At 36.5% G+C, this 8492-nt stretch overlaps 1 long non-coding RNA gene across 1 annotated transcript in view; it reads right to left on the reverse strand.

The window, feature by feature from the left end:
• LOC144370880 (uncharacterized) overlaps positions 1 to 6057 on the reverse strand; it is a 38420-nt gene extending 32363 nt beyond the window's left edge. Inside the window, exons 1-2 of the long non-coding RNA XR_013430939.1 lie at positions 5805 to 6057; positions 2147 to 2240 (exon numbers count right to left, since the gene is read on the reverse strand). This is a non-coding gene — a long non-coding RNA (uncharacterized LOC144370880). The remainder of the gene's footprint in view (positions 1 to 2146; positions 2241 to 5804) is intronic.
• Positions 6058 to 8492: the final 2435 nt, after the last annotated feature.

The following is an 8492-nucleotide window of genomic DNA, read 5'->3' on the forward strand; positions in this document are numbered from 1 at the left end:
GATTATCTCAGGTTATTCTCAAGATATCTTTATTTTCCCTTCATTTTTAAGTGTACTTTCATTGTCTATAAAATTCTAGGTTATAATTTTTTAATTAATTTTTTTTGTATTAGAGATTGAACTCAGGGATGCTTAACCACTGAGTCACAAACTCAGCCTGCTTTCTTTTTTTATTTTTAAACAGAATCTCACTAAGTTTCTTAGGGTCTCTCTGAATTGCGGAGGCTGCCTTTGAACATGTAATCCTCCTGCCTCAGCCTCCTGAGTTGCTAAAATTCCAGGTGTGCACCATTGCAACTGCCATGATATTACTTTTAGTTCCTTCATCACTTTGATTTCTGTTTTATGTTTTTTCCTTTGATGGGGAAGTCAGCTGTCATTCTTATCATTGCTTTTCTGATTGAAATGTGTCATTTTTTACTGATTTAAACTTTTCTCTTTAATTTCTGGCACGCTACAGATAATATGACTAGATTTCTTTATCTTTGTGTTTGTCCTGCAAGATATTTGCCAAGGTTTTGCTTTATTTTTATTGATGCATTATAACTATACCTACGTGGGATTTATTAGCCCATATTTGTTAATGCAAGTTGCATCATTTATTTGATTGGAGTTGTCTCCGTCGTGCTTGAGTCCCTCTCTCTCCATTGATCTCCTTCTACCACCTCCTTCATCCATTGCTGATTGCAGACTTTGAAGAAGAAATATGTCATGAACCCTGCCCTTGTGAGGACATTAACTGTTCAAAACCAGAGAAATCTTGGAGGCAGATATTTTTCTTAGAGGAGCCAGTGAGAACAGCTGTGTGAGTCCCTAACCTGAAGAACCATCTAACCCACACTCGGATTCCTGCCTCAAGGAACACAGGGGCTCATAAACACACCTTGTTTGAAGCAGCTACACTGGTGACAAGTGTACAGAGCAGTAGGAAACTAATACAATGCCACCTTCCTCTATTTGACCTCCATGGTGCTCAGTTCCTCAAATGAGTCCTTTTTTCCTGACATCTTCTGTTTTGCCTTTTAACTTTCTCCTTTTCTATTCCATCTGAAATTTTTCCATCTGTTCCTGCGTGGGATCCACCATTTCCTGGATCTTTTAGTTTGTCACTTTTCATCTGAAATAATCTGTGATAATTCTGATATCTGGCTGTTTATATGTCTACTTTTATCCTCTAGACTCACTTGACTTTGAATAGAGTTTCCCTGTTTTGTTGTCTGATATGCATTTTTATTGCATGTAAGAGAGTATGTATACAGTAGAGACCAAAATATTTATGATTTAACTGCATTGTGGTGTAGGGTCTATCTCGGTCCCTTTTTCTTTGAGGTGACTATTGTGGAGACTGAGTCTAATCCGTGAAATGTGTGAGGAATTTGTGGTAGTTTTGGTTAGATTCAGTTCACTAGTGGCTAAAATATTCTGAAGACAAGCTCAGTGCATCTAATTCAACAGAGTATCTGATGAGCACTGGCAAGACTCTGGGTACCTCTATGTACTCTGCTTCATAGATACCCATCTTCTGAGACCTACTTTGTAACCTAGAAGTCATCCTTTTGGAACACTACAGAGCTCTCTCTCTCTCTCTCTCTCTCTCTCTCTCTCTCTCTCTCTCTCTCTCTCTCTCTCTCTCTCTCTTTTTCAGGGGCAGGTACCAGGGATTAAACTCAGGGGCACTTGACCACTAAGCCACATCCCCAGCATTCTTTTGTATTTTCTTTAGAGCCAGGATCTCACTGAGTTGCTTAGTGCCTCGATTTTGCTGAGGCTGGCTTTGAACTCTCGATCCCCCTGCCTCAGCCTCCTGAGCTGCTGGGATTACAGGCCTGAGCCACAGAGCCCGGGGCTCTTTGTTTCTTTATTCCCCATTATTAACTTTCACTTTCTACACCTGCTGATGTCTTTCTGGTCTTTTGCTCAGACACTGAAGTTACCTGGTACTATTCTTGGCAAAGAATCAGCGTCCTTTTGAAGGACTACGAATGTTCTACTACTACCCCTAACATTCTGTTGCCCGGTGCCTTCCCTCTTGATGACGGATCCTGGTGCCTCAGTTCTCTGCTTCTCTCTCCTCCATACTTTGTGTGGCACCTTGATAAATTCAGTGAAGGAACAGGAGCGAGTCAGTGAGTGTTTCCATGCTTACCCCTCCTCTGAGGTTCCTACGCGGCCTTCAAAACTGTGACAAAACTGTGGCATTTTTCTTCCAACTGCTCTCCACAGCACTTCCCACCACTGTACTGGAATGAAAACATGAGTGACTCTCTACTTTCCTAGGAAGTTTTCACCCTTTTATGCATAAACCTTAACTTTTTTGATTTTTCTATTGTTGTTTTGTATCATGACCAAGTTGACACCATGATTAGGGTAGGAAAAAAATGCACTTTTGACTTTTCTAAGTTTTTAATCGGAAGTATGGAGGCAATGCAGGAATTAGAAACCCTATGTGTCTACTGCCCAAATTGTCTCTTTACAGTACCCTGAAATGCCCTCTACCTTTCCCAAACTCTTACTTTCAAAAATCAAGCAAGAGTGAATGAACAGAGGTTACATTACCTGTACTATTTTGAGATAGGGATAGAGGCTAAAAAGAGATATACACTGAATTTTTAAGGAAATGCCCTCAAGCCATTGAGATGCACAGTTGTAAATCCTGAGCAACATGCCCTTGGCCCATGCCCTTGTAAAATGAGGGGACACACAATCACAGGGAAAACTGGTGTGAAATTGTGCTTTTCCACCTTGGCTCCACCTCCAATTTGGCCCCCAATACAGTCCTTCTGTAAATATTCAATCCCCCACACAAGTCAGGGCTGCTACTACTCCCAATAGCCCTCATGCTATTCCTTTGTATTTAGAGGTTTATTCCTAAATAAACCTTTGCCTATGACTTGTTTGGATGCTCCTGTAGAATTTTTTTTCTGTTACATATGCCAAGAACCCCACCTGAGTTGAATTCTCCTTCTCCTCTGGGAACTCCTTGGACCTTTCTCCAGAGTCATCTATCTGTTCCTTGTGACACTTTGATACATTACTTAGCAATCTATTTTTTTTTTTTTATTGTACTAACTGAATAGTATCTTAGGTGTTTTGGTGAGTAGCCTAGATTTCTTTGAAAATTATCTTTTAAGTATTGCTCATCAGCAAATAGAATTTCAGTATATAAAAAGAGAAAGAGACGGGGGCGGGGAAGAAGAAAAAACACGTTTGGTATCATAATGCACGAAAGTCAAGAACACTGATACCATTTTAGGAACCAGCAACATTTAACCAGTGAAACAAACAGCAGGGTGTTAGATAAATGAAAGCTGACAAGAGGGAAAAAAGACTTGATCAAAGAATAAAATATAGGACCGTGATCAAAGAAAATAACCTTGTAAAGAAAACAATACTTGATTTGCTACAGAGACACCAGAAGGTAAGGAATTTATTCAAAAAATTGAGTCACGTTGTAGAACCAGATCTATATTTTATGAATATGTATCTTCCAATAAATATTCTTTGTTATTTCACACAAATTGAAAATGGAGTGTCCAATAAATAACACTCTTTTCACTTCTTATGTAAAGCGATGCCCTTAAAGAAGGAAAAAAAAGATAGTTGGCTTGTTTTTATTTACACTTATAAATAATATAGACAGAAGCTACATTTCAAGATAGAAGAAAATTCAAAGGAATACTTGTGATGTCGGCTTTATATAATTGCACTAAGTAGTCTTAATGATTTCAAAACTCTTAAATTACCCCCAAATTACCCAATTTGAGAAATGTACTGAAAATCGGTATTTCTCCTGAGAGGGTTTTAGAGATCTGGCTAATGGATCTTATTGAAAAAGTCTGATTTATGTCGTGGCAATTTGGGGAGAGGGGCACTTTTAGAAATCATTATACATTTTTATTGGTGCCAAATTCTCTACCGAGTTTAACTTTGGTAACCTCTCTACTTATTTCTATTCTATTGCTTCTAAAGTAATTTGTATGGATTTAGCATTGATACTGACTTTGGGGGAAACTAAAAAAAAACATTAGTATATGATGTCATTCAACTGTTCATTAAATAGCAAAATAGTGTATCCTGAAAAATGAGAAAGAAGGTTAGACATCTTTCTTTATAAAATGTTGTTTGTGCATCTGGCTGATTCATAGTAGATGTTTGTACCTAATCTTAGTGCTTTCTCGTTATACAAAACTAACAAAGTGCAAATGCAATTTAGAAATTAGTTTAACAGGCTTAATTATGCAAGTTAGATTTTCTTGTTTGGGTTTCAGACTTTAATTCTGCATTGTCATAGCTCTTTCTTAAGGACTTTTATTTGTTTCAACCAGTACTGTTAGCACTGAATCCATACCCTGCATCTACCAGACACTCTGAAAATATTTTTGAAATAAATGCACAGAGTTTTTTTTATTATTTTGGACTGGAAAATCATGTTTTTCATCAATGTATACATACAGCTGTGTGCTTTCTCTTTCCATGTATACACATATGTGGTGTATAGAGGGAATCATAGTTCACTCTGCAGAGATGTGATCCCAGAAATGCATTGTTAGGTAATTATGTCATTGTGTGGACACTGTAAAGTGTACTTATTCAAACCTAGATAGTGTAGACTACTACATACCTGGGCTATAAGGTAGAACCTATTGCTTCCATTCTACACACCTGTACAGCATGCTATTCTACCAAATAGTCGAGGCAACCAGTAAAGCGGTATTACTTGTGTATCTAAATATGGAAAAGTTGCTGCAAAAATATTATAAAAGATATAAAATTGTTATAACTCATTGCACAATATTAGGTAGCTGTGAATCATGAAGCCTTTAGGACATTTTCAGTTCCATTGGTATCTAGTGGAAACATAATCATATAAGTAGTCCTGGTTGATAAAAGCATCATTATGTAACCCATGGTTGTGTGCACTGTAGAATTAATATAAGATATGTAACTATATAGATATATAATAATTAATCATTAGTTTTATGATTAAAACACTATTCTTAAGTCTTTAATTGTATTAGTTCGTTAACTTCAACCATAATCCCTTGCTTTGGTTTTATTTCTAAATATCTCTCTCTCTCTCTCTCTCTCTCTCTCTCTCTCTCTCTCTCTCTCTCTCTCTCTCTTTAAGGTATCTGAGACAAAGGTGTTAAATAAATTGCCCAAAGTTGTACAGTTGCTAACAGGAATGATGGGATTCAGATTATTTCATACAAATCTACTTCTCTAAACATTCCAACAAAATGAGATATTTATATTTAAAGACAATATTATCGTTATTTCTGAATTATTAAGTAATTGTCCTATTTATTTCATTTTATCACACAAATGCTACCATATTCACAAATAAGCATAAATGCATAGCTAATAAAGACCTAGACTTTGTGGGAGTGCATAGGAACTTTCATAAGTGGATGTGGGCATGTCTTGTTCTTCTTGCTCAGAAGCTATCAGGTGCTGACTCCAGGTTTAAGTGGGACTAGGGAAAGGAAGAAAGGAAATCGTGGGATAAAGAAGGAAGGACAGAAGAAGAGAGATAGTCTATGAAAAAGGGTGCATCTTTCCAAACTGAAGCCACTGATAGCCAGGAATTGTCATCTATAGCTCTTTACAATTGCATTATGTTAGAGATAATGGAATGCCAAAATCTATGCAGAGACATTCTTTGTTAAAGACAACATTTACAATCTGTTTATTCTTTTGCAATTGTCCAAATTATCTGCCCTGAAATAACTGATGTTGCATTCTTACTGTTATCATTTAAATAAGAGAATTGAGATAATTAAATGGATGGAGACACCACGTACCTCTAGGCTGGAGCCAGGACTTTCTACCTGGCCTTCTGCTTTCAAAATCAATAATCTTCACCGTGGTATATATTAAGCCTCACTTAAACCCATGACTTAATAATACATAATTAACTACTGGTTCTTAAATATCTAGCTTTTCACCAATCTTGGGTCTAATGTCTGAAAAACTTTTCAATAAAACTTGAAATCTCTAACCTTTTCTATACTCACTGGACATATCTGAGTTTCATAAACCAATGTGGTTAATCTCTCTATGAAAATCCCTTATGATGTGTTGTCAGAATTTCTTCCCACTTATAGTATCGGTTCAAACAGCTTTTCAGAGATAACTGTAATTCTGAGAAAAGCTTAAGTCCTTTATGGCTAATCCTGCACGTGGTACCGCCATTCAGTTTATTTTTAGCATCTTTCTGTTCAAGTGACTGTCTCACTCTGACATCTACAGTGGCTTCCAGCTGCATCTGTCCTCCCAAAGGGACCCTGAGGGGAAATCAGGAATGAGTAGAGGGCTTGAATGAGTTTTTTTTTTTCAAAGTCTTCCTCCATATGAAGCTCCTACATTACATTTTTGGGGAACTCTTGACTTTAGTGATAAGCATTGACATTTGGAGGTAATAAAACCTCCGTGGTAAGTCATTTCTTATTTTTGGTAGAGCTGCACAACCTCAAATATTCATGCAGTAAATTGTTTTATGTGCAATTTCCATTTTCAGGGAAAGGCAGTTTGAACTGAAATTTAACATTTGCTGCATCAGCCACGCTGGTGTCGTGTATGCACGCAAGCATCGATTCAATTATGCATTTTTATCATTTCATTCAGAAATCATAAATTTAGCTCTTGTCATATATGAGATGTTGGATTCTAGGAATGTATGATGTGAAAAGTAGCCTTTAGTTTTTCACCTTCCTTGGTCTTGGAGAGGGAATTCTGTGAGCAAATATTGAAAGTGCCTTATTTTTCACAAAACCGCTTCTCTTCAATTTTTCAATTTTTAAAAATTTATTGCCTAATTTCTTGGGATTTTCCCACTTCCTTTTCACCATAGAGTCTCAAATGTTCTACAGTCTAAAGGAAATAAGAAAATGAAGGAAATAAAGAGAGAGGAGATGCTGCTCAACAATAGCTCAGTTTTAAAACTGGGGAGGAGGACCCAATGGGGACTGAGACCTATCTTCCATTTCCAGGCTGGGGTAGATACAGCAGAATGAGAGAAGGGGGAATTAGGCCACTGCTAGAGGCTTGTCAGTGAAGGGTCCTTGTGGTGTCACCTTTATAAGAAACTAGGTGTTTTCAGGATGTCAGTCTCAGATTATAATTTCTTTCCTTATGATGATGGGATGTTTGGGGTTTCTTTGCATGATGATGGAGTATTGTCTGGTGTTTAGGTCAGACTGTGACCTTGAGGGGACTCTGGTTCTAAGTTGGAACATATATTTCCAAAATGGCATTGCCTGTGTCAAAGTTAAACCTAACTTATATTTTCTCAAATGTTCATTAATTTCAGGTTTTATAACAGAAACCATGTGGCATTATTTAGATCATTGTGATTGCAAATGTAATTATGTCATATTTCTTAACCAGTTCTTTGGTGGTAAACAGGAAATGAATTGATTTTTGGTAACATTATTATTAATTCTGCTATTGGGTTTTCTGGTTATTTTTCTCCTTTTTTTGTTTTGAAGCTGCTGGGTTGATCAGATTTTAAAAAGACATATATAATTCATAATTAGCGAAAATTTTACTCTCTACTTCAAAAATTATTCCTTTTCTGATTTTATTTAAGATTACATCTAGAATGCAGTTCAATAACCAAGATGGTATAATCCATTTTCATCTTGATTCTTAAGCTTAGTGTGATTGCTTCCAATCTAACATTTTACTATATTAATAATGCTTATGTTTTCAGCATCTCTTTTTCTAACATTCGTTTTTTTTATTATGTTAAGGAAAGTTATTATTACTTGACTAATAGCTTCCTGTAGGTATGGATTTTAAATTAAAAAAAAATTCTTTGAGTGCCAAAAACAGAAAAGAAGCCTTTTTAACAAACGGTGCTAGGAAAACTGGTTATCTACATGAAGAAGAATGAGACTAGCCACTTATCTTTTACCCTCCACAAAAGTCACCTCAAAATGAATCAAAGACCTGCATTAGAACAGAATCTCTGAAACTCCTAGAAGTAAGCATAGGGCCAGCACTCTAACATACAGGGACCAGGGAGGAAGGAGGGGAATTTCAATGGAGAAGAGAGGACAGGCGAGGAAGTGCGAGAGAGTGATATTGGCCAAATTATATTTTTTATATTGTGTGCCTGTACAAATATGTAGCAACAATACCATCATTCTGTACAGTTTTATTTATTTATCTATTTAAGGTTTTGGGACACTGAGGATTGAACCCAGGGATATTCAACTACTGAGCCCCATTCCCAATTTTTAAAATTGATTTATTTATTTTGAGTCAGGATCTCACTAGGTTGCTAGAGCCTCACTAAGTTGCTGAGTCTGGCCTTGAACTTACAATCTTTCTGTCTCAGCCTCCCAAATTGCTGGATTACAGGTGTCATCCACCATGCCTGGCTCACTATATACAATTTTAATGCACAAATTTTAAAAATTATGGAAAATTTCTATATTTCTTCAAATGATTTATTATTATTGATTCATTCTTTGGAAGGATTATAA

The sequence above is a fragment of the Ictidomys tridecemlineatus genome, chromosome 15 (assembly GCF_052094955.1).
Source record: "Ictidomys tridecemlineatus isolate mIctTri1 chromosome 15, mIctTri1.hap1, whole genome shotgun sequence".
NCBI lineage: Eukaryota > Metazoa > Chordata > Mammalia > Rodentia > Sciuridae > Ictidomys > Ictidomys tridecemlineatus.